We start from the raw sequence: 24,521 nt of genomic DNA, 5'->3' as shown, positions 1-24,521 counted from the left end.
TGACCTTCAAATACTGTATTTAGCTTGATGCATAGAAGGCACTAATTTTGTTGTTGTTGTTAAACAAATACCAGAATGCAAAGGTCTTTTCTCTGGGGACGGTTGCAGAAAAGTATGTGTAACTTATTGTACTTTTGTAAAAGAAAAACATGTGTTTGTATATGTAAATTTAGGAAAAAGGTGGAAAGAATTGTCTCAGACTGATTAAACCCAGGAATGGAGGGAACTTTGCCTCTTAATTCTTATAATTAAGTCAAAGTTTTGATAAAATTTGGTAATACTTTACATTTTGTATTTTTTAGTTTTGAAAATACCATCTATGTAAAAAAAAAAAGCAGACATTATCGATCAAAGCCTAATTATACAGTTTTTTAATTTAAAACAAGTTGTTCTTGCATATTCATTAAAAAAAACCTCAGGTATATTATTTGTGCCAGAACAGTCTTTAGACCCATATTTATTGGTGAACTTTAAGAATAAAACATTATCAGCTTCAACCTTCTATGTCCTTTTGAAGGTGATTAAACTTTCCTAGGTTGGACAGGATGGCTTGAGGAGAATGACATACATTTTTCTAGCCAAATTATTTCATGTGGCTCAAAACCCATTCATTCATTCTATTATACAATCTGATCTTTTAAACTCATCTAAAGAGCTACTCGACATTGTCCTTATCAGGCCTAGGTCAATGAACAAGGTACATAACAGAATAAATCTCCCCAAAGGAAGAAAGGAAAAGATTAACTCTCTCCCAAATCCCCATGAAACTTCATGTTCCTACATGGACACGTTTGTAGTCTGGCCCCCAGACACAGTTGAGATCTGGGAACACGAGGTCTAAGAAAGAAAGCAGCTGAGATCTGGGAACACGAGGTCTAAGAAAGAAAGCAGCCTTCATGATTAATTCACTTTCAAAGGCTCTGCCTTAACCATTCAGGCTGTTCTTAAAAGAATCCCCTGAAAGACCACATTTTGCTCTGAAATGAATCAAAAACAAAATACCAGTTAGAATCAAACTTTTTAAAAGGTCAGATTCATAGAAACCTCCAATTAATGATCATTGGGTACATGTTGACAAGCTTTTTAAGAAACATAGAAATTTATGGGGAATTTATCAATTTGAATTGAATTTATCAATCTCAATTGAATTTATCAATCTCATCTATCAACTGTAATTGAAAATGGGCAAAAAAAATACAAATATTTTAAAACTGGCATCAGTGCTGGAAACTAGAGAAGGGCATTGCCCAACTGGGAGAGGTTTTGCTCAGTATGATGCAAACTGTAGGAAGCCAAATGGGCCAAATCATAGATGTCCTTTCTGAAAAAAAGATAGGATGTGCAAAAAATAAGTACAAGTAGATCCTACCAGACCAGGCTGTTACTGAGCAGCTACTAATTTCTATTTGTGAGAGCACAGAGGGGTCAGCCCCTGTATGGATTGGGAACATTTATTCTAGTTGGAACCCATTTTCCCAGAGTGGGTCCACACTTAGAATCAGCTCCTGCAGGAAGCCCAAAGCCAAGCCTGAGGACAGCAGGACTTTTTCTGGATATGGTGGGCAGGGCATCCAGAAAGTGTCGGGTCCTGGGCACACTCAGCCAAGACAGGGTGGGGCCAAACCTTTTTCTATTTCGTCTTATGTTCGTATGCTGGGACATTTCCTTGATTCTGCCTTTTTTTTTTTTGAGATAGAGTTTTGCTGTGTTGCCCAGGCTGGAGTGCAGTGGCATGATCTCGGCTCACTGCAACCTCTGCCTCTGGGTTCAAGCGATTCTCCTGGCTCAGCCTCTTGAGTAGCTGAAATTACAGGCATGTGCCACCATGCCCAGATAATGTTTGTATTTTTAGTAGAGATGGGGTTTCACCATGTTGGTCAGGCTGGTCTCGAACTTCAGACTTTGTGACCCGCCCACCTCAGCCTCCCAAAGTACTGGGATTACAGGTGTGAGCCACTGCGCCCAGCCAACTCTGCCTTTTTAATAAGTAATTCTGATTTCAATTTTATCCGTTCTGTGCTCACTCTTTTTTTACTGAGTTTTCCTCCCTTCATTTTTCATAGTAGTCTTTTCTTGTTTTGTGCATATGAAATCTTCTCAAATTTTCCTATTAGGTATTAATGAAAACTTTAAAAAGTTCCCCTCTATACTTTGATTATCTCTGTTTCCTTTGGGTCATTCTAAAGTTTCTTCTTTGACATTTCCTGTCACGCTCCTGGTTTTCCTAAAATTTCTGTGGTTTCTGATTGTCAGTGTATTGGAATGAAGGACTAGACCCATCACTGTAGGTAGCTGAGGTAGGTTTTGGTCTGTTTACCTAACAGTCTTCCTTACTTACTGGAAGGACTGAGTATACGGGTGGGTGTGGCGATCAGTTTTATACTAGGGTCAGTGGCCAAGGGGGACTCAGACAGGAAGGCTGGAAAGAAGAGTTTTACCCTGGAATGCAGGGCTTTGCTCTTGGGCAGGGTTGCCTCTTCATGTTGCCCCTTCTATCTGTTGGAATGTTTGGAAGGATCTCTAGCTTCTCTCAGATCTTCCTATCCACTTTGGGGCTATCAGCAAAGTCCACTCTCTTTAGAGTGTGGGTGCAGACTTCAGTCTGGGGACAAACACCCCAGCTGCCTGTTGCTTAGTTGATAATATTAATGGCTAATATTTAATGAGACTTAACAGTGTCAGATACTGTTCCAAATACTTTCCATACAGTAATCCTTACAAGGCAGATACTGTTATAATCCACGTTTTGTAGATAAGGAATTGGAGGCACAGAGAGGTTCACAGTTGCAGTGGAGCAAAGATTTCAGTCAAGATGCTGTAACTAAAGAATTTGCCTTTGGATATAGAGATGGCATGTGGGGATGGGGGTGGAGGGGCTCTGTTGATCCTTATGTCTTTCCACTGTACAGTTATTTTATCAAGTCCCCTGGTGATTCTCCAGGCTTACTCTGTTTTATTTATTTATTTATTTATTTTTATTATTATACTTTAAGTTCTACGGTACATGTGCATAACATGCATCTTTTTATTTTTACATTGTTTAGACTTGGAATTTCTTTGTATCAACTTTTATCTTGGGAGCAGTTTTCTACCATGCATATATTGGTTGGCTTTACCCTCAGCTCTCTAATCCCATCTGCTTTCTGTCTTCTAGGAATTTCTCACCATTTATGATCTGTTGCTGGCACCCTTTCTTGTTTTTCAGCCGTTATGGATGTGTCATATGCCTCTCTCTATATAGATATAGCTATATAGATATATATAGAGAGGAATGTGGTACACAGAGAAGATATGTGTATTTGGTCCACCATCTTGATTCAATTTCTGTAATATTTACTGTAAGCGTTTTATCTATTTACTTCCTGGAAGTGAGATTAATTATTTTTTATCATGCTGCTATAATGATTAAATTTTGAGGTAGCATTTAGTGTGCAGGGAGTACAGTCACAATATAATAGACCCTGGAATTTTTTTTCCCTTGAGTATAGGTTATTAGACTCTGTATGGCTTTGTTGTGATTCTGCTGAACAGAGACTTCCAGATGCGGAATGTCAGACATGAACATTATTTCTACTATTCAGACAGATAGGGACGAAGTGGTCCAGCATTGCTTGTTAAACATCCTTCTAGAAAAATAAATCAGGATAAATACAATCAATGTAAATTTTAAAACTTTGAATGCAGGGTTCATGGAGGGGGTAGTTTAATATTTTAAAAATTGAAATAAAATGTACATACAGGAAAGTGACAGACCGTAAGTGTACAGTATGATGTATTTTAACAAAGTGACACATTCATGTGATCAATTCAAGATATAGAACATTAGTGGCACACAAGAGGATCCCTTATAACCTTAATTTACAAGTAACTACCACACCAGCTTCTATCACCATGGATTAGTTTTTCCTGTTTTTGAATATTGTGTGAATGGAATAATGCAGTATGTTCTCTTTTTTGAACTTTATGTAATTAGACGTAAATATCTTGAGCTTCTTTCATTCAATGTTATGTCTGAAATTTACCCATGTTGTTACATATTATAGGAGCAGTTAATTCTTTTTCATTATAATACTATATAGTGTTGTATTGTAGAAATAGCCACAGTATAATTATTAATTAATATGGGCATTTGAGTTGTTTCTAGTTTTTGGTTACTGTGAGTAATACTATTTTTATATGGATTTTGGTGCACATATGTAGGAATTTCTGCTGAGTATATACTAGCAGAATTGCTGAGTCATCGGGTATGTTATTTTTATGTTCAGCTTTAGTAGATTCTGCCAAACTGTTTTACAAAATAGTTGCACCAATGTATACGCCTACCAATAGTGTATGAGTGTTCCAGTTGCACCATTGATTCTTGGAAACACTTGTGCTGTTGTTGTTTTAAAGTAATTTTGGCCATTCTGATAGTAATGTAGTGGCATCTCATTGTGGTTAATTTGTATTTCCATGATTATAATTAGGTGAAAACATTTTCATATGCTTATTGGCCATTTGGATTATTGTCTTAGTTGCTGCAGGCTGCCACAACAAAAATACTGTAGACTAGATAGCTTAAATAACAAATATTTCTTAGCTTCTGGAGGCTGGTAAGTCCATGATCACTGCACTAGCAGATTTGGTGTCTGATAAGGGCCTTCCTGGTTCACAGATGGCAATCTTCTTGCTGTGTCCCTGTATGGTAGAAGAATGGGAGAGCTCTCTGAAGTCTCTTTTATGTGGTCACTAATTCCATTCCAGAGGGATCCATAATACCTTCATGGCCTATCATCTTCTGAAGACTCTGCTTCCTAATAGTATCACTGGGCAGTTAGAATTTCAATTTATGAATTTTGAGGGGACACAAACATTCAAACCATAGCAGAAATCTTCTTTTTGTGAAATTGCCCGTATAGGGCTCTTTTGACTGTTTTTTAAAATATTGAATCTATTTGCCTTTTTCTTCATGACTCATCGGAGTTCTTTTTAATATTTGAATGTGATTCTTTGTCAGATAGATGTGTGGAAAATATCTTCTACTCGATGGCTTGATTTTTCACTCCCTCAGTCTTCTCTTAGGTTTAATGAAGTACAACATATGAATCCTTTTCTTGAGAGTTAGTATTTTGGGGTCTGTTTGAGATGTCTCCTATGCTGGGGTTACGTTGTCTTGTATATATCATAAGATTCTAGAATCTTTAAGTTTTTAACCTTAAACATTATTTTAAGGTCAATGAGGAATTATTTTGACGTATGGTATAAAGCAGGGGTCTTAAATTATTTTAAGAATAGAAAGGATACCTGAAATCAAATAATTTGAGAACTGGTGATTTAAAGCTATAAAATTCCCAAACAACAGCTTTAGCTGCATCTCACAAGCTTAGGTTTATCTATATATATTTGTATTCCTTATTTAAAAATATTCTCTAATCTTCATCTTTGACTCAGGCTGTTTATGCATGTGTTGTTTAATTTCCAAATAATTGGAAAATTTTCAGATATTGATTTCTATATTAATTTTTGTGGTCAGGGAACCTACTCTGAATGATTTTGGTCTTTGAAATTGTTAGAAATGTGCTTTCTGATTCAGCATATGGTCTATTTTGGTAACTGTTCCATGTCTCCTTGAAAATAATCTTTATTTTGTAGTTACTTGCTGTAGTGTTCTACATATGATGGTTCAAGTCATATTCATCTGCTGATTGTTTTCGTCTGCTTGTTTTATAAGTTACCGAAAGAGGTGTATTAAAAAATTTAAGAATATTTGAAATTGTTTCTAGTTTTAGTTTTATAAGATTATGCTTTATACATTGTGAGGCTATGTTACTAAGTGCTTAAAGATTTAGGATTGGTATGTCTTTTTTAAATTGACTTTTTACAATTGTTTAAATGTTCTTTATTCTAGTAATAATGTTTTCTGTATAAAAGTCTATTTTGTACAATATTAGTATAGATTCTAAAGGTTTTTATTGTTGATGCTAGTGTTTTCTTTTTTCAGATTTAAAATTTTTATGGGTACATAGAGGTGTCAGTATTTATGGCATATATCAGATATTTTGATACAGGCATACAATAAGTAAGGATTATTACAATGTGTAATGATTGTCAGGGTAAATGGGGTATTCATCACCTTAAGCACTTATTTCTTTGTGTTATGAACATTCTAATTGTACTTCCTCAGTTACTCTAAAATGTACAACAAATTATTGCTGACTGTAGCCACTCTGTTATGATATCAAATATTAGATCTTATTCATTTTATCTGACTATGTTTTTGTGCCCATTAACCATCCCGATTCCCTCTACTCCCCTACTACCCTTCCCAGCCTCTGGTGACCATCCTTCTACTCTGTCTCCATGAGTTCAATTGTTTAAATTTTTAGTTCCCACAAATGAGTGAGAACAGGTGATGTTTGTCTTTCTGTGCCTGGCTTATTTCACTTAACATAATGTCCTCCAGTTCCATCTGTGTTGTTGCAAATGACAGGATCTCATTCTTTTTTATGGCTGAATATGTACCACATTTTCTCCATCCATTCATCTGTTGATGGACACTTAGATTGTTTCCAAATCTTGGCTATTGTGAATAATGCTGCAATAAAGATGGGCAGCAGATATCTCTTTGATACACTGATTTCCTGTCTTCTTTCCTAGCAGTGGGATTGCTGGATCATATGGTAATTCTATTTTTTTTTTTTTTTTGAGGAAATTCCAAACTGTTCTCCATCGTGGTTGTACATCCTTACCAAGGGTGTATGAGGGTTCCCCTTTCTCCTTGCCAGCATTCGTTGTTGCCTATCTTTTGGATAAAAGCCATTTTAACTGGGGTAAGATATGTCATTGTAGTTTTGATTTGCATCTCTGGTCATCAGTGATGTTGAGCATCTTTTCATATACCTGCTAGCCATTTGTATGCCTTCTTTTGAGAAATGTCTATTCAGATCTTTTGCTCATTTTAAAATTTTATTAGATTCTTTTTCCTAATAGAGTTGTTTGACCTCCTTATATTCTGGTTATTAATCCCTTGTCAGATGGATAGTTTGTAAATATTTTCTCCCATTCTCTGGGCTGTCTTTTCACTTTCTTAATGTTGAAAAGCCTTTGCTATGCAGAAGCTTTTTAACTTGATGTGATCCCATCAGTCCATTTTTCTTTGGTTGCCTGTGCTTTTAGGGTATTACTCAAGAGATTTTGCCAAAATTAGTGTCCTGGAGAGTTCCCCCAATGTTTTCTTATAGTAGTTTCACAGTTTGAGGTCTTAGATTTAAGTCTTTAATCCATTTTGATTTGATTTTTGTATATAGTGAGAGCTAGGGATCTAGTTTCACTCTTCTGCATATGGATACCCAGTTTTCCCAGCATCATTTATTGAAAAGACTGTCCTTTCCCCAATATATGTTCTTGGCACCTTTGTTGAAAAGGAGTTCACTGTAGATGTATGGATTTATCCCTGGGTTCTCTGTTCTGTTCCATTGGTCTGTGTGTCTGTTTTTTACGTCAGTACCATGCTGTTTGGTTACTACAGCTCTGTAGTATAATTTGAAGTCAGGTAATGTGATTACTCCAGTTTTATTCTTTTTGCTCAGGATGGCTTTGGCTATTCTGGGTCTTTTGTGATTCCATATAAGTTTCAGGATTATTTTCTCTATTTCTGTGAAGAATGTCATTGGTATTTTGATAAAAGTTGCATTGAGTTTGTAGCTTGCTTTGGTAGATAAGAAATTTTAACAATATTGATTATTCCAATTCATGAACATGGACTATCTTTCTATTTCTGGTGTCCTCTTCAATTTTTTGCATCAATGCTTTATCTTTTTCAGTGTAGAGGTATTTAACTTCTTGGGTTAATTCTTAGGTATTTTATTTAATTTGAAGCAATTGTAAATGTGATTACTTTATTGATTTCTTTTCAGATTGTTTCCTGTGGACATACAGAAATTCTACTGAATTTTGTATGTTGATTTTGTATCCTACAAGTTTATTGAATTTGTTTATTGGTTCTAATAGCTTTTGGTAGAGTCCTTACATTTTTCCAAATATAAGATCATGTTATTTGCAAACAAAGATAATTTGACTTTTTCCTTTCCAATTTAGATGACTTTTTTTTCTTTATCATCTGATTACTCTAGCTACTTTTTTTTCTTTATCATCTGATTACTGCAGTACTATGTCGAATAACAGTAGTGAAAGGCATCCTTGTCTTGTCCTTTATCTTACAGGACAGATTTGCATTTCTTCCTCACTCAGTATGATACCAGCTATGGGTCTGTTGTATATGGCATTTATTGTGTGGAGGTATGTTCCTTTGATATCCAGTTTTTTGAGGGTTTTTATAATGAAGGGACATTGAATTTTATCAAATGATTTTTCAGCATCAATTGAAATGATCAGTGGTTTTTGTCCTTCATTCTGTTGATATGCTGTATCACAGTAATTGATTTGCATATATTGAACCATTCTTGCATTCCTGGGGTGAATCTCACTTGGTCATGATGAATAATCTTTTTCTTGTGTTGTCAGATTCAGTTTGCTAGTAGTTTGTTGGGGATTTTTGCATTGATGTTCATGAGAGATATTGGCCTGTAGTTTTATTATTGTTGTTTTGTTTGTTTGTTTGTTGATGTATCTTTGACTGGTTTAGGTATCAGGGTAATACTGGCCTCATAGAAGGAGTTTGGAAGTCTTCCCTCCTCCTCTATTTTTTAGTATAATTTGAGCAGGATTGGTATTAGTTCCTCTTTAAATGTTTGGTAGAATTCAGCAGTGAAGCCATCCTGTCCCAGGCTTGTCTTGCCAGAAGATTTTGTATTTCAAATGAGATCAAATGAGAGGTTTGATCTTGTTACTTGTCATTAGTCTATTCAGACTTTGGATTTCTTCATGGTTTAATATTGGTAGGTTGTACATGTCTAGGAATTTATCTATTTCTTATAGGTTTTCCAATTTATTGGCATATTGTTGCTCATAGTAGTCTCTAATGATCCTTTGAATTTCTGTGGTATTGGTTTTAATGTCTCCTTTTTCATCCTCGATTTTATTTGGGTCTTCTCTCTTTTTTTTAGTTTGGCTAAAGGTTTGTCAATTTTGTTCGTCTTTTCGAAAAACCAACTCTTTGTTTTGTTGACCTTTTATATTACCTTTTCTGTTTCAGTTTTATTTCTGCCTGATTTTTATTTTATTTTTTTTTTTACTAACTTTGGGTTTGGTTTGCTCTTGCTTTTCTAGTTATTTAGATGCATCATTAGGTTATTTATTTGAAATTTTTCTGCTTTTTTTGATGTAGGGGCTTATTGCTATAAATTTTCCTGTTAGTACTGCTTTTGCTGTATCCCGTAGGTTTTCATGTGTTGTATTTCCACTTTCATTTGTTTCAAGGAATTTTCAAATTTTCTTCTTCATTTCTTCATTGACCCACTGATCCTTCAGTAGCATATTGTTTAATTTTCATGTGTTTGTATAGTTTTTAAAGTTTCTATTATTGATTTCTAGTTTTATTCCATTGTGGTCAGAGAAGATACTTGATACGGTTTATCCTTGAGAATGATTGCTGAGGAGAAGAATGTGTATTCTGCAGCTGTTGGATAAAATGTTCTGTAAATATCTATGAGGTCCATTTGTTCTATAGTGCAGATTAGGTCTAATGTTTCTTTATTGAAATGCTAATGAGTAGTTTACACACCACAATTACAGTGTTATTATAGTCTGTATTTGTCTATGTACTTACTGTTACCAGTGAATTTTGTTCCTTCAGATAATTTAGCTCATTAATGTTCTTTTCTTTCAGATCGAAAAGCTCCCATTAACATGGTGAGTATTAGGGAGTGAAAAGCTCCCATTAGCATAGGTCTGGTGTTGATGAAATATTTCAGCTCTTGTTTGTTTGGGAAAGTCTTTATTTCTCCTTCATGTTTGAAGGATATTTTGCAGGATATAATATTCCAGGAAAAAATCTTTTCCTTCAGCTCTTTAAATGTATCATGGCACTCTCTTCCAGTCTGAAAGGTTTTTACTGAGAAATCTGCTGCCAGACATAATGGAGATTTTTTATATGTGATTTTTTTCTTTTATCTTGCTGCTTTTAGGATCCTTTTGTATTCTTTACCTTTGGGGTTTGATTATTAAATGTCTTGAAGTAGTCTTATTTGAGTTAAATCTGCTTGGTGTTCTATACCCTTTTTGAACTTGAATATTGACATCTTTCTCTAGGTTTGAAAGTTCTCTATTATTAATTATCTCTGTGAATAACCTTTCTATTCTGATCTCATTCTCTACCTCCTCTTTAAGGTCAGTAACTCTTAGATTTGCCTTTTGAAGATATTTTCTAGATCTCGTTAGGTTTGCTTTATTATTTATTACTCTTTTTCCTTTTGTCTTCTCTGTGTATTTTCAAATAGGCCTGCTAATTCATTCCTCTGCTTGATCAGTTCTGCTATTTAGAGACTGATGCATTCTTCAGTTTGTCAGTTGAACTTTTCAGCTCCAGAATTTATGCTTGGTTCTTTTTAATTATTTTAATCTCTTTGTTAAATTTATCTGATAGGATACTGAATTCCTTCACTGTGTTATCTTGGATTTCATTGAGCTTCTTCAAAACAGCTCTTTTGAATTCTTTGTCTGAAAGGTCACATATCTCCATCACTCTAGAATTGGTCACTGGTACCTTATTTAGTTCATTTGGTGAGGTCTTGTTTTTCTGAATGGTCTTGATACTTGTGGATGTTCATTGATGTCTGGGCATTGAAGAGTTAGATATTTATTCTGATCTTCACAATCTGGGCTTGTTTATACCTATCCTTCTTCAGAAGGCTTTCCAAGTATTTAAAGGGAATTGAGCATTTGATCGAAGTTTTTGGTCACTGCAGCTATATGTGCATTAGGGAGTGCCCTAAACCTAGTAACTCTGTGAGTCTTCCAGTCTTGTAGAGGAAATGCCTCAGTGGTCTTGGGTAAGATCTGGGAGAATTCCTTGGATTACCAGGTAGAGTCTCTTGTTCTCTTCCCTTACTTTCCTCCAAACCAGTGCAATCTGTCTCTCCATGCTGAGTTTCTTGGAGTTATTGGAGGGGTGATACAAGCACTCCTGTGACCATCACTGCTGAGATTGTGCTGTGTCACACCTGAAGCCAGAGCAGTACTGGGTCTTGCCCAAGTTCTATTACAACTATTTCCTGAATTCTGCTGATGTTTATTCAAGGGCCAAGGACTCTTCAGTCAGCAAAAGTTGATTCCTGCCAGAACTGGATCTTTTCCTTCAGGGCAGTGGATTTCCTTCTGGCCCAGGGTGGATCTAGAAATGCAGTTCAGGAGCTAGGGCCTGGAATCGGGGGCTGTAGGAGTCTGCTTGGTGCTTTACTGTGGCTGAGCTGCTACCCAAGTTGTAAGACAAAGACCTCTTTTTTCTCTCCTTTCCTGAAGAAGGAGTCTCTGCCCAGACAATCACTGCCCCAGGCCCATGGCAACTATAGCTTGGCTACTGCTGATGTTTATTCAAGGCCCAAGGGCTCTTTATTCAGCAGATGGTGAGTCCTGCCAGGTCGGGGTTTCTCCTTTCAATGCAATGGGTTCCCTTCTGGCCCATGGTGGATTAAGGAATGCCCTCCAGCAGCTAAGGCCTGGAATTGAGGAAATGAGAAGTCCTCTTGGTGCTTTAGTATACTGTGGCTCTGCTGGTACCCAAGTCACAAGATGAAATCCTTTTTACACTTCCCTTTCCTTTCTTCAAGCAGAAGGAGCCTTTCCCTGTGGCTACTATAGCTGAGAATGTGCTGGGTCACACATGAAACCAGCACAGTACTAGGTCTTGCCAAGGCCTGTGATGACTGCTGCCTGGCTACAGATGGTGTTTATTCAAGGCCCAAGGGCGTTTATTCAAGGCCCAAGGGCTCGTTAGTCAGCAGGTAGTGAATTCTGTGACACTGGGTCCTTTCCTTCAGGGTAGTGAGTTCTTTTCTGTACCAGGATGGGTCTAGAAATGTTGTCCGGAAGCTATGGCCTGAAATGGGGGCTTTAGGACTTTGCTTGCTGCTTTATTTTACTGTGACGGAGCTGGTATCCAAATTGCAAGACAAAGTCCTCTTTACACTTCCCTCTTCTCACAGAACTGTGAGCTGCATTGCCTGGAGTTGGGGAAGGGGTGATGCAAGCACTCCCTTGGCCACTCCAGCTGGTGTCTCCCTGGAAAGTTCTCTATTAATAAAGTTTCCTGGGTTGCATGCACCCTAGTTCCACTGGCTGTAGGCCCAGCATAGCACCAGTATTTGTCCAGGAATTGCAGTCCTTGTGGCCTAGACTGCCTTTCAAGTTTACTTAGGACCCCAGAACACTTTATCCCACAGTGGTGGGGCTAGCCAGAACTCAGTTTCTGTTTCTGACTGCTGGGATGGATGATTGCCCTTTGCCTAGGGCTAGTCTAAGTGCTCCCTCCATGGGCACTGGCCAAAGCCAGTGGGAAACACTGGGAAAGGCCTGTGTTGCTTTCCACTGTGACAGGGCAGCACTGAGTTCCAATGCAAATTCCCAAAATTACTTTGCCCTTCCTCCCCCAAGTGCACAGATTCTCTCTCCATGCCATGCTGCACTGCTGGGGGATGGAGGAGGAGTAGTGTCAGCAATTTAAAACTGTCTTTCCTACCCTCTTCAGTGCCTCTTTCTTTGACACAGAGTTAAAATCAGGTACTGTGATTGCTCACCTGGTTTTTGGTTCTTATGAAGGTGCTTTCTTGTGTGGATAGTTGTTCTATTTGGTGTTCCTGCAGAGGAGATGATTGTTGGAGGGTTCTTTTGAGCCATCTTGCTCTGCCTCCTCCTCCAGAAATCAATGTTAGTGTTTTTCTGATGTATCTTTTTGCACCTGTTTATTTTCCTTTCATGTTATTATCTTTAGTATGCATCTCTTATTGGCAGGATATAGTGTAGCTTTAGTGTAGCTTTTTTGTTTGTTTGTTTTTAAATCCTGGCTGATGCTTCTTGTCTTTTAATTGGAATATTTAGTCCATTTTCATTTAATGTAATTATTGATATTTTTACATTTAAATCTGCTATGTTATTATTTGTTTTCTATTTATCTCATTCATTGCTTTTTTTCTCCTTTCTTGCCTTCATTTGGATTAATCACTTTAAAGAATTATTCCATTTTACTACTGTAGTAGCTTGCTAGTTATATATTATAATTATTTAAAAAGAAATCCTAGAAATTATAACACACATTTTTTAATGTGGAGGAGTCTTCATTAAATTAGTACTGTATGACTTCCAAGCAATAGAATAGACCATACAACAAGAGTCTCACTTAACTCCCTTAGTGGTGGCTTTTGTGCTATCAGTTTTACATTTTTGAAATTCTACATACATTTAAAACCTCATAAGACATTACTTTTATTTTAAGCTGTGAATATTCACTTAGATTTATCTTTCTGGAGCTCTTCATTTCTTTCCCTATTTTCTTATTTCCATCTGTTTCCATTTATATATGTGCATGTATATATAATACAAAATTTTATGTATGTGTGTGTTTCCATTTATATATATTTTTATATATAAATTCACATATATTACATAAATGTGTGTATATATAATACATACACACACACTACATATATAATTTTTAAAAAACCTCCTTTTAGTGTTTCTTTTGATGTTTGTTGTGAGGAATTCTCTCAATACTTTTGTCTGAAGATTTCTTTGACTGTTTTTGAGACATATATTCATTGACAGGGAATAGAATCTTAGATTGGCAGATATTTTCTGCCAGCACTTTAAAGATGTGATTTCATTGTTTTGTAGCTCCTTGGTTTCTCTTGCAACATCAGCTAAGAATCTTTTTGCTGCTTCTTTGAATGCAATGTGTATCTTTCTCTTTGATTGCTTTAAAATTTCTCTTTGTCTTTGGTCTTCAGTCGTTTAACTATAATGTGCCTAGGTACGTTTATGTTCATATTTATCCTGCTTAGTATTCATAGAGAAGTTTCAATCTGTAGCTTGGTGTCTTTTGTCTATTTTGAATAATTATTGTCCCTCTCCTCTTCAAATATTGTTTCTCTCTCATTTTTCTGAACTCTAAAATATACTTGTGTTAGGTATTTTCACCATGTCTGATGTGCTTATAGTGCTTTTTTGTGCTTTTCATCTTCTTTCCCTTTATGTTTCAATTTAGATGCTTTCTACTGACTGAACTTCCAGTTCACATATTCTCTCAGTTGTCATGTCTAATTGTTATTAAACACTTCTGTTGGGTTCTTAATTTTAGTTATTGAATTTTCATCTGTAATTATCATTTGCTTTCTTTTATGTATTCCAATTTTGATAAAAAATTTACATTGTCATTTATTTTATTCAACATATTTATCATAGTTACATTAAAAATCATTTCAGATGTCAATATTGGGATTACCAGTTGGATCATCTATTCTTTTCTTAGTTTTCCATTGTTGGTTCAGTATCCTGGTATGCCAAATGGTTTTTATTTGAATGGCACATATTGTGTATGAAGAATTGTAGCAGGTCTGAATAATGTATCTTCCTCCAGAGATTATCTAGTTTTATTCTGGCAGATAATGAGGGTAAAGGCTTATAACCTTGCTACAGATGGACTGAAATGATTGAAGTTTGCGTTCCAGGCTTTCTGAGGGCATGTCCCCTTGCTTGCTTTTGCTCCTGGGGTTTAGGTATTCAGGGATGAATTAAAATCTCCGGATGTTTTTCCTTATTGGGCAGTCCTGAACTCCAGTTTTTGTCTCTTGATCACTGTGATACTGCAGAAATATCTGTTTAGATATTTAGCCTTCTAGCAGCCTCTTTGTGCTGGTTTCTTATCATTCTGCCTTGTGCATTCAGCTTAGGAATTGTCAAAAGCCTCAAGAGGAAATTGAACATAGCTTGTCAGGCTTGCTTCTTTATGTTTCCCTTTTTCCCAGAAATTTGGCCTCTTATATCCCGGTTTCCTTGGTTACAGTGTATTCAAATTTTTTTCTTACACAACCTAGTGAGACTGCTGCAAGTTCCAGGCTGGTGCTTTCTGCTCAGACTTTATGTCCTATGTTGCAAGACAGAACATTTCCCAAAGAGAACAGTCAGCTGTAGATGTATCACTCACCTCAATGCATTTCCCTTCCTCCCGATTTTGGCCCCTCAGATCCTGGCTGCCTTGGTTGCTCTGATGACCTCAGAGATCTCTTTAAACTTTGAAATTTGAAAAAATTTTAGACTTACAGAAAGGGAAGTTGCAAAACTAGTACAGAGAGTTCACATATACCCTTCACTCATCTTTCCCTAATGTTCACAACTTACATATTACCTTTACTATTGATACTTAAAATTGCATTGCCATATTCTCCAAGCTGATGACAACAGAGCATGACTGCCAACTGGTTGAAAGAAAAAGGAACCTTTCAAAAGGGTGACATTTTTGGCACAGGGCTTCTCAAAGTGTGTTCCTTAGAACATCAGTCCTTGGAGATTTTCCTATTAGATAACTTCCACAGCCCAGTGATTGTGGGAAATGCCCATCTTACATATATGTGCCCCTTTGGAAATCCACAGTGCCCATTACCATTTTATTTTATTTATTTTTTTTGAGATGGAGTCTTGCTCTGTCACCCAGGCTGGAGTGCAGTGGCGTGATTTCAACTCACCGCAACCTCCACCTCCCGGGTTCAAGTGATTCTCGTGTCTCAGCCTCCTGAGTAGTTGGGACTACAGGTGTGCACCACCATGCCTGGCTAATTTTTGTAGTTTTACTAGAGATGGGGTTTCACCATGTTGGCCAGGCTGGTCTCAAACTCCTGACCTCAGGTGATCCACCCGCTGCGGCCTTCCAAAGTGCTGAGATTACAGACATGAGCCACTGTGCCCGGCCCTCCATTACCATTTTAAAGCCTCTGAAAATGTTTTAGTAAAGAAATCTGCTTAATTTTGTTTTCCCTGTGTTTCCAAATATATATAGCCAAGAGCTCTTTTTGGTTTTTTGTTTGTTTTACTTTGCCTGACCCTTAGGTACGTCCTATGGAGCTAGTGTTTTATGGCACACATACTGGAAAATACTATTCTAGAGCATTTTCTAAAATCCTAAGTTATAAATTTTGCTTTTTTACATTTTCTTCTGGGTTCTGGCTTTCTCGCTGTTTAATTTCTTGCTTCATGAAAGGGAAGAAGATGGAGATGCCAAGGTTTCTTTGAAAACAGATATTTGCACAAGAAGACAGCCAAGGCTGTGTTAACGTTTACCATTAAAAATCCAACACATCTAGATAAAACACCAAATGCAAAAGCTTCATGTTTCCCAAATAAATTTCTTTTATAATTTGTCACTGCTCAGTTGTAGTCTTTGAAAATAGTTTTCATTTTCCTGTTACTGAGAAAATTAAAGCAGCCAAGAAGTAGATGGTGAACAAGGATTTTATCTCTGACTGTAGCACCAAGGCAACCTGAGAGCGGTCTAATTTGCAGCAGAAATCTTCTTTTCCACTGGGGGAAGAACACACGAGCCACATTGAGTAGCCACCCATTTGTATTTTTGATTTGCAACTTCTGTCTAGTGAGCAAAGGTCAGGTGTATTATTTATGATGGGGAAGCTGAATAGGTGAGTGAGGGTAGCTTGTGTTTGATGCTGAAGAAGGTAATTAAGAGGGTTTTAGAATGTAATTTTGGCATTTTTCCCCACTCCACCTCCACCTCTTCAAACTATGTGTCCCCTGTCATTTCCTAACCGATCTGCCTGTCCACCTTCTGGTTCCTCTCCAGTCCATTATCTCATGACCCACTTGACTAATCTTTCTGAAACTCAGATCTGTTCTTATCACTCACCTTTCTAAAAGTCTCCATGGTCCCCAGAAGTTTAGCCCCTTGGTCTGGCCCCTGCATGTATGCCTGTCTGCTCCTTTTCATTTAAGCTGAGTCTTTCATATCCGTTACCCTTGCTGAATTATTATGCTGTTTCCTGTTATGTTGTATGCATCTCTTAGAAGCTGCATATAGCTGAATTTTTAAAATCCACTGTAGTATTATTTAATATGTTGAATGTAATCCAATTATGTAGATAATCATTATTGATCAATTTGGACTCTGTTTTTTAATCAACCATTTCTTTGCTTATGCTATTCTTTCTGATAGAAATGCCACTTTTCTTCTTATCTCCCTGTTGAACTCCATATATCCTTCTAGGCTTTGTTCTGGAACTTTCTTGGCACCCTCTCATTTATATAATTGCTTCCTTCCATCTGGGTTTTAATGGCAAGTTCTGCATCTCTATTACAGAATAGTATTGATCTCATTGTGGATTGCTGTTTGTGTTTCTGCTTTCCAATGGGCCGGTGAGAGTGACTGATCTTTGCATCTCTAGCAAATTGGCACAGTTGGTAGACTTTCCAACTTGAGATATTAGATGTTTTAGAAATTAGATTGGATGACATGGTGTCAGTTTGAAACATTAAATTGAGGTGTTCTTTGAAATGTATTTAAGGTTATATGTTGATTTCTGAATACAGCTTTAGCTGTATACCACAGATTTTGATGTATAATATTTTTATTGTTAAATTTTTTGGTAATTTCTATTGGAGTTTTCTTTTTAATCTGTTATTTAGGACAGAATTTTAAAATTTTGTGCTGATATACTTATTTTTATTGTTGATTCCTAATTTAATTGCACTATGGTTAAAAAACCCCAAAACCTAATAAACACGCTCTATATGGTATTGATTGACTTTGTTACCTAGTATTAGGTTGATGCAAAAGTAATTGTGGTTTTTGCCACTACTTATAATATTTTGCAGCAACATAATATATGGTCAGTTTTTGTAATGTTCTCTCTGAATATACATTTTTTAAATTTATTGGCTGAGGGGATATATGTATATGTGCATAATATTTGACCAAGGTTATTATTTTGGTCATTCAGATAATCCATATCTTTTTCAGTTTTTTATCATGTTTGATATGTCAGTTTTCTGATGGAGTTGTATTAAATCTCCTGCTATAATTGTGGGTTTATCAGTTTCACTATTTCAGTTTTGCTTTATATTTTTTGGAGGTTATACTATTAGTGGAAACAGTATCATTATTATAAAAATTTTGGTGGATTGCTCCTTTTATTATTACATTGAGTCTCTATTCCTATTAATGCTTTGCCTTAGGAAGGTATTTCTTAGGTTGGGCACAGTGGCTCACATCTGAAATCCCAGCACTTTGGGAGGTGGAGGCAGGAGGATTGCTTGAACCTGGGAGCTCAAGACCAGCCTGGGCAACATAGAGAAACCCCATCTCTACAAAAATACAAAAATTAGCCAGGCATGCTGGTGTGCCCTGTGGTCCCAGCTACTCCTGAGATCATACCGCTGTACTCCAGCCTGGGCAACAAAGCAAGACCCTGTCTCAAAAACAAAAACAAACAAACAAACAAAAAAAGAAAGGTAGTTCTTGTCTGATATTATTGTTACAGGCTTTATTTTGATTAGCATTTTCCTAGTATGTACAGTTTGTCTTTTCAGTCTTTTCTATGTGTTGTGTTTTAGTTATGACTCTTAGAAGATGTATATAACTAGCTTGTTAAAATTCACTCTATTATTGTTATGTTGAATTTAATCCAATTATATAGATAATCATTACTGATCTATTTAGATTTATTACTATCTGATTTTGTGGTTTCTATTTGCCATTCCTTCTTCCTCCCTCTCCCTTTATTCTCCCTTGTTTTCTTTTGGATTGAAAAATACTGGTTTTCTAACAGTGTGCTGGTATGGATACTATGTTATAACATGCATAGTACTATATGGGTATCATAGTTTTGTGTTTTTAGGAGTTACCATTAGTTATATAACAGATACCTGCTGTGCATTATTTTAATTATGTCTAAAGTTATATCCATTTCTCACCTCCTCCTGAACACACGTGAATCTTAGTATGCTTGAAATATTCACTCAACACCCTTCCCCATTTCTGTGTTATTATTGCTTAAGGTTTTAATTTTACCCTTGTGTAAACTCAGACACATTGGTTTTTGCTTGTTTGTTTGTCTTTACTCAATGGTAAATTTACCACCATAGTTTCTCAATTTCTATTCTCACCATTGTTTCCTATGGTCCATACTTTCCCTCTTGGTTCGGTTTTTATTTCCTTGATGTAATACTTAAGCATCACTGTTATTTGAGTCTGTGAAGTCTGAATATGTCTTTATTTTGTAATGTGATCTCAACTCACTGCAACCTCTGCCTCCCAAGTTCAGTGATTCTCCCACCTCAGCCTTCTGAGTGGCTGAGATTACAGGCATGTGCCACCACATACAGCTGTTTTTTTTTTTTTTTTTTTTTTGAGATGGAATTTCACTCTTGTTGCCCAGACTGGAGTGCAATGGCACGATCCCGGCTCACCTCAACCTTCATCTCCCGTGTTCAAGCGATTCTCCTGCCTCAGCCTCCTGAGTAGCTGGGATTATGCCCAGCTATTTTGTGTTTTTAGTAGACGGGATTTCTCCATGTTGGCCAGGCTGGTCTCTAACCCCTGACCTCATGTGATATGCCACTTTAGCCTCCCAAACTGTTGGGATTACAGGCGTGAGCCACTGCACCCGGCCTTGCTCTTGAACAACAGTTTAGGGAGAGAGAAAATTCTAGATTTTTATTGCGCCACCTCACCCAGCTAATTTTTGTATTTTTAGTAGAGACAGGGTTTCACCATGTTGGCCAGGCTGGTCTCGAACATCTGACCTCAGGTGATCCACCTGCCTCAGCCTCCCGAAGTGCTGTGATTATAGGCATGATCTGTAATCCTGTGCCTAGCCGATTTCTTTTTAGCACTTTGACGCCATTCCTTCATTGTCCCTGGCATCTGCTGCAGAAGAGAAATCTGCTGTCAGTCTTATTGTTGCTCTGAATGTTTTTTGCCCCTGTGATAGTTTTAGGATTGTTTATTCTTGAGATTTTGCTGTGTCTGGGTGTGAGTTAATATTCATCTTGCATGGTACTTGAGTGTACTTCCAAACTGTAGACTCCTAACTTCCTTCAATTACAGAAGAGAAAAGAGCCATTTTACTCGTAAATATTGATGCTCCTGTATTCTGTTCTTTTTTCTGGAGTGCCTGTTGGATATATCTTGGAATCTCTCACTTATCCTTCATATCGATTAACTGATACTTCATTCAAAAAAACTCTTCGTCTCTGTTTATGTTCTTTGAGTAAATTCCTTCATGTTTTCCAGCTTACCAGTTCTTTCCTGATTGTGCCCAGGCTGGAGTTTGTCCCATCTATTGGGTTTTTCATTTTTATGACTATATAATACTTTTTTTTTTTTTTGAGACGGAGTCTCGCTCTGCCGCCCAGGCTGGAGTGCAGTGACGCGATGTCGGCTCACTGAAAGCTCCGCCTCCCGGGTTCACGCCATTCTCCTGCCTCAGCCTCCCAAGTAGCTGGGACTACAGGCGCCCGCCACGACGCCCGGCTAATTTTTTGTATTTTTAGTAGAGATGGGGTTTCACTATGTTAGCCAGGATAGTCTTGATCTCCTGACTTCGTGATCCACCCACCTCGGCCTCCCAAAGTGCTGGGATTACAGGTGTGAGCCACCGTGCCCGGCTATATAATACTTTTTGTTTCTAATGTTTTATGTCTATCTTTAAAATTTCTGTCCTTTTGTATAATTGCTTGCTCTTCATTAATAGAAGTTATTCCTTTATCTATCATTTTAATAATATCCTAAACACACATTAAAAAGTCTTTATTATTGTTTCATAATATAGTTTTCACTAGAAGTGAATTCATGTTATGTTATATTATGTTATGTTATGTTATGTTATGTTATGTTATGTTATGTTATGTGATTTTTTTGGCTGTCTTTCTTGGTGTTATATTTTATTCATGTGCCTTATAATTTAGATCTAGGATGAATTTTAATTTTAACCTCTTTTGTGCTCACTTCTGTCTAGTGATTGTGGCTTCTTCCACCCAGCTTCCCAAGGCCCCAGTACAAAACTGTGGTTTCCGTTCTGTGGTAATACTGGGGATATCTGGATCCAGTCACAGAGCTGGAGTGGGGAGGAGGTGTGACTTGACTTATTTTTTGTCCTTCAGTTTCTTTGGGCCTGCAGATTGCCACATGTGGTAGCATCAGACAGAGATTTGCATCCGAATTTTTTTTTCCAGCCTCATTTGCTTTTCCATCCCCAACTGTAAGCAGAACTTGAACCCAGACTCTGGTCTCATGGAGCACTATTTTAGATCGTTTTGTACGCAGCAGGAGCCAGACTGCTGGCTGTCATAGCCTGTGTGCAGGCAAGAAGCCCAGCAGGCCTGAGACCTCAACCTTGTTCATCATGTTGTGTTTCTGTTCATTTTCAGGTTCACAAAAATGTTTATTCTGGTTTTGAGCATTGCTTATCTTTCTGGTTTTCTTTTTTTGATATTTAATCTATCCTTGCTACATATTGAAGGCATAGGAGTACACATTTTGATATTTAATCTATCCTTGATTTGTATTCAGAGCATAGGAAGTGCATCAGAGTTGAATTTGAATAGTCATCTTACCAGAAATAGAAGCTTGAGTATTTATATTTAGCTTCCCGCACCTAAAGGAAATAACCCTGTAACCCTGGAATGAGGCCAGGTGCCCTGTAGGAATCACATCTCTTTTTTATCTTTCTATCCCAAGTACCAGTCATGTCCCTGCACATAGTAGATGCTCAACAAACAATATTTATTCCTTGACTGACCTCTGAAATATAATTGAGTGGCCTAAGCAGCTAATGCTATGTGTGTATTTATACTTAATGTATCAAAACAGCTAAACATCACTGGGAAATTCAGGAAAAGCAGAAATGAATGATGACTCTTACCTGTGACTCCTGTTGAAAATGATCCCACATGTTGTCTTTTCAAACAAGATATATTCATGACACTAGTTTCTGTTCTTGAAAGTAGAAACACTACTCCTTCTATTAGACATTTTGGTTTCTGAAAATAGAACAAGTAAAACCTGAATGAGTGAGAACTGGTTCGGATTAAAGAGATTTCGGGTCTAACTCTCCAAGCCAAAGGGATTTTCAAATAGTTATTTTAAAACGTGGATCTATGTGTGGGCTTCTGTGGTTTCAATAGTCACAGGAAATGGCAGGCCACTCTATCAGTAGGCTTTTGCTATATAACCCACCATCCCAAAACAAGCGACTTAAGACCGAAAAAATGTTCATTTAGTTTATGATTCTGTGGGTCAGCAATTTGGGCTGGGAGCACTGGGTGGGTGCATGTGCTGGTGTGGCTGATCTCTGCTGGGTTCAGTCACCTGTTGCCGGTCAGCTGCCAGGTGAGCTGAGGGCTTGATGGTCTGAGGTTGCTCAGGTAGGATGGCTGATCTCTGATCCACATGATCTTTCATTCTCCAACAAGGCAGCCTAGACTTACGTGGAAGTAGTTACAGTGGACCTCACAGAGTGAGCAGAAGTATCTACAGAGCCTCTTTGTGAGTACTGATTGGGACTTTATAGCCACACAGTGTGGTTTACACTCTTCTATTGGCCAAAGCAAGTCGAAGGGTGGAAAAATAGACTTCTTAATGGGAGGAGGTGCAAAGCCTGTGACCACTTTTGCAATTTACCATGGCAACAAAACGTGGAGGTGCCACTCCCCACCCCAGGAGAGATTGTGTCACTTTCCTTAGATTCTCAGGCTATTACCTCCAAAGTTGAGAACCAATATGTTGGATGATTTCACTACTGAATAACAACAACAAAAATGTTTAGGAGAGTTAACTGCTGATGGATACATCTGTTAAAACACTGCTTGGTGTGTGGAAATGAAATTTTTGATTTTTTCTATTGGAAGTTATACCTTGTATCAAGGCATTGGGATAATTCTCTCTGACTGCTGTACTCAATCTGAAAAGTAAGGATTCTTGTCCAGTGTACCAGATAACTTCTATTATGTGGCAAACCACCCCAATTCAGTGGTTTTAAGCAATACCGTTTATTGAACTCCTGTTCCCATGCCTCAGCAGATGGGGCTGATCTCGGCTGGGGTCTCTCACGTTACTGCAGTCACCCGCAGGTCAGCTGAGTGGCTCTGATTCTGAGGGTGGACTGGTTGTACCTTGGGGGGTGTCTGGGCCACTTGTTTCTCTCCATTCAGTTAATTTGCCTGGGCTTGTTCACAGGGTAGCAACAGTGTTTCTAGAGAGTGAGTGGAAGCACACAGGATCTTTTCCTGCCTAGCCAGGCTTGTTTCTGTGGGGTCAAAACAAGTTACAAGCCCAGCCCAGATTTACTAGGTGGGGAGATAGACTCCAACTCTAGCTGGGAGAAACTGTAAAGACGCAGGACAGGGAGGTTGGAGAACCCTGGCCAATTTTGTAGTCTTCTCTAGCTGTTGTCTTCAAGAAATTCCTTCTCACACTTCGAATTTAAGTAAAATACTGTCTCCACTTATATTGTTCCTATTAAATAGTAATACCGCATGTGTGATAGTAGTAGTAACTACACTTGCATTTAAAACAACCTGCAATCTTTTCACCATTAATTGATGGCACCTCCCTTACTATGGATTTGAATATTCATATTACTATTTTAAGGGTGTAGATTATGTTAATGTATTTTGCTAAAGAAAATGATTGAACATACTTTTTTCTTCCAATTTGTCTTCCTTGTTCTTTAATCCAACCCTACTGGTGGCAGACTTGCTTTTCTAAAGGGTTTCTCTGTGTTTGATGAAGACTCTTTAGGGATCTCTAACTTGTACCCTTTAGCTTGGCATTTGAGAATCTGTGTGCTCTGGGCGTTGTGTAACTTTCAGATTTTATTTTCATCCATTCTCCCTTGTGCACTAGTTTTCACAGTTAAACACAATTTATTGATGTTTTTTGAGCACATTGGCCATACACAAATTGTCTTCAGCTCTTGGGCAACATTTTTGGTTGTTACAAGTGTGTGTGTGTTTGTGTGTGTGTGTGTGTGTGTGTCCATGCTTGCAGTACTGGCCTTTAGCAAGTAGAGACCAAGGATGCTGCTAAACATCTTGCAGTGCACAGGACAGCCCCCACAACATATAATTATCTGCTATAAATATCAATAGAGTCGGGACTGAGAAAACCTGCCATATCCATTCCTGCCCCTGGCTCTTTTTTCCATGGTGCCTCATCCCAGAAGGCCTTTTCTTCAATGCTGCCCGATGAAATGTTCCCTATCCTTGAAATGCCAGCTCAAATGCCACATCTTCTAGGAAACAGATCCTGCATGAACCCACTCCCAGTGCTTTGGGTTCTCAAAGTCCATTCTGTGCATCACTGAAGTGACTACCACTTAGTGCATTTACAATAATTTGTCTCTAGTACTATTATTTTTTAATGGTTCTTATTCTTTCCTTGTTTTTTAGTTGAATGTTTGTGTGTTGACTCTTTGGGTGAACTGTGTGTTCCTTGATGACAAGTATCTCTCGTGTCTTTGTCCTACAGCACTTACCCTGTGTTTTACACATAGTAGGTGCATAATAAATATCTGTTGACTGCATGAGAAATGTATGTCTTCCTATGCCTTTAGATATGGTTACCCCTTCCAACAATTTTCTTAAAG

At 37.5% G+C, this 24,521-nt stretch overlaps 1 protein-coding gene across 1 annotated transcript in view; it reads left to right on the top strand.

Moving 5' to 3' along the window:
* Nucleotides 1-24,521, top strand: part of SH3GL3 (SH3 domain containing GRB2 like 3, endophilin A3) — a 143,373-nt gene that overhangs the window by 89,947 nt on the left and 28,905 nt on the right. The window lies entirely within an intron of this gene.

This window comes from Rhinopithecus bieti, unplaced genomic scaffold (genome assembly GCF_001698545.2).
Source record: "Rhinopithecus bieti isolate Rb0 unplaced genomic scaffold, ASM169854v2 scaffold_8649, whole genome shotgun sequence".
Classification (NCBI taxonomy): domain Eukaryota; kingdom Metazoa; phylum Chordata; class Mammalia; order Primates; family Cercopithecidae; genus Rhinopithecus; species Rhinopithecus bieti.
Note: the sequence above shows the minus strand (reverse complement) of the source record. Positions and strands in the feature narration are given on the sequence as shown.